This window comes from Dipodomys ordii, unplaced genomic scaffold (genome assembly GCF_000151885.1).
Source record: "Dipodomys ordii isolate 6190 unplaced genomic scaffold, Dord_2.0 Scaffold9, whole genome shotgun sequence".
Taxonomy (NCBI): Eukaryota; Metazoa; Chordata; class Mammalia; order Rodentia; family Heteromyidae; genus Dipodomys; species Dipodomys ordii.
Window position 1 is genome coordinate 14902837 of NW_012267225.1, and position 2764 is coordinate 14905600.

The 2764-nt window shown below is 36.9% G+C and overlaps 1 pseudogene; it reads left to right on the forward strand.

Annotated features, from left to right (window-relative positions):
- Nucleotides 1–1035: 1035 nt before the first annotated feature.
- LOC105980397 lies at nt 1036–1495 on the forward strand (annotated as a pseudogene).
- The last annotated feature ends 1269 nt before the right edge of the window (nt 1496–2764 follow it).

Genomic DNA, 2764 nt, shown 5'->3' on the forward strand with positions numbered 1-2764 from the left:
ACAACAGTAAATGCTCCTGGAAAGGACTGATATCCTCACTAGTAATATACTAAAGTACTTTTAAATTGGGATCTAAAGAAATGGCATGTATGCACAGTTGTTAGGAATGTTTTTCTTCTTCAGTTAACTAAAGGGGGAAACTCATTCACCAGAACCAAGTTTCTTAAACTGTAAATATTTTATTGGATCTTTTTTTTAAAGCATGGGGCTTCATAGCCTGGCCTCCCTGAATCCAGATGACAGATGTGAGCCATGCTCAGCTGCAGTTCTGGTGAGCCATTGTATTGTTGTGTTCACTGTTCTGAAATTTCAACATTAAAAAAGCTTACACTTGCAGAATAGAAAATGGCTCATTATTTTAGAGTAAAAGAAGAATATAGATGTAGTTATGGGCTTCTTTGGTCTTTATTGCAACACATTAGAGTGGAAAGGAGCCCAATGAAGATAGGCAAGTTCACAATCCAATAATCCTTTCTAGGTAATTCTGAGAGGATCATCTCTTATCAACATTTTCATGTACTTCAAAAAGTTCTAATGAAACCATGGGGACTCTGAAATTTAATCATTGAGAAGAAATTATTTTCTCCTGAGGAAACTTTGTCATCAATGACTTCCTGAGCATCAAGAAATAGTCATTTTTTTTCATTCTTGATCAAGGAAGGACTGTATTACCTCTGAAAATAAGTGATTTTTTTTTAGAAATGAGAAAGTTAGTCAAGTATTCTGTAGTCCAAGAAGTTTTTTTAATGAACTCAGATTAATTAATTTTATTTATTTATTTATTTTTCTTTAAGGAGTTGTATAGAGGTTTCAATTCAACATTTGAATTGATGAGTACGATGCATCAAGATTTTTAAAAATAATATTGTTAAAATGAAAACCACATTGGCTTGAAATTGGGAAGATTTCAGAATCTCGTGAAGTTACTATTCCACAGCCACAACACCATATTTACCAACTATTGTCCCAAAAATTCTTTATAAGACAGTTCTTAAGGTTTTCCTTTTTGTTGTATGGCTGCTGGGTGCTCTCAAAATGTACAAGTTCATGAAACCTGGGAAAGTGGTTGGCTGGATGCTACTCTCAACATAAAAGTGTCATCATGAACATTGATGATGGCACTTCAGATCTCCCCTACAGCCATGCTTTGGTGGCAGGAATTGATCGCTATCCCTGAAAAGTGACAGCTAACATGGGCAAAAAGATTGCCATGAGGTCAAATATCAAGTCTTTTGTGAAAGTTTATAACTATAATCACCTTATGCTCACAAGGTACTCTGTGGATATCACCGTGGACAAAACTGTGGTCAACAAGGATGTCTTCAGAGATCCAGCTCTTAAAGGCAAGGCCTGATGGGAGGCCAACGTCAAGTTTGAGGAGAGATACATGCCTGGCAAGAACAAGTGGTTATTTCAGAAGTTTCTGTTTTACATGTTTTTTGTTTCCATCATTAAAATGGGGGAGGGGTGGGACCTGACAGTTTTTAAAAACTAGATATGCAGTTTGGGAAAATTATTTAAGTCATATACAACCAGTTGTTGAAACAGTAAGTCAGTTAAAAACTACATATCATTGCCGGACATGGAGGACACCATGATGAGAAAGAACATAGAACAGAAGTCACAGGTGAGAGTGAGTGGAAGCTAATCAACTACAACAAAGCAAGAAATCTAGGCCTCTTTGAACTGGTATGTTAATGGTGACTTAGCAAAGGCACAAGGCTGTTTCTCTGCACAAGATTGACTTAATACGAATACCAGGTAGTCAAGCACTGGTGGCTCATGCTTGAAAAGCTAGCTACTCAGGAGTCTCAGATCTAATGATCGTGGTTCCCAGCCATCTCTGGCAGGAAAGTCTGTGAGACACTTATCTCCAACCATCTACCTAAAAGCCAAAAGTTAATCTGTTGCTCAAGTGGTAAAGTGCTAGCCTTGAGCAGTCTCAGGTATAGTGTGTAGGCCCTGAATTCAAGGCCCAGACCCAGAAAAAATAAAAATCATGCAAAGGCCATACATTATGGATTATATGGGATTATGACAAGGCTCCTTGCTGTCCTCCTTAGTTCTCAAACACATGATCAATATAAATTGTAGTACAGTAGATAACTCAATTGAATCTTTCTGAGCAGTTTTTCTATTAAATCCAGAGGTGAAATACCATACTAGCATTTAGAAAAGAACATGCACAACCTTTGTATGTCACTTGACATTTCACTTTTGACTATTATTTGGTCTTCAGCACGTCTACTTGTGTCCATATATGTGGGTTAAATTGACATTCAGAGGGGAAGGAAAGCATTATTAAATAGATTAATATTATTTTGCCATATGATATAAAGTGTAACTCTGAGAATGTTCACCTGTTTACTGACAGATTTTCAATCATTAGATACATAGTCATAAATAAATATTTGCTAATTGATGAACTGGATTTTCCCCCCAAAAACAACCATATAAAATGATTTACTTTTGGGGCTGGGGGTTTAGCTCAGCAGAAGGGTGCCTGCCTGGCACGTGCAAGGCCCTGGGTTCGGTCCTCAGTCCTGGGGGGAAAAAAAAAGCTACAAAAGACTAAAATGATTTACTTTTATGATGGTGAAATACTGTATTTTCCCAAGATACACATAACAGTATTTCTAGGGTTACCTGTTTGTCTTAAGCTATTTGATGTTGGTATAATTTGTGAAGGGGAAGGGAAAAAACGAATCATTTATATAAGAATACAGGTGGACCCATTGCAACAATGAGATGTACAAGTCAGTAT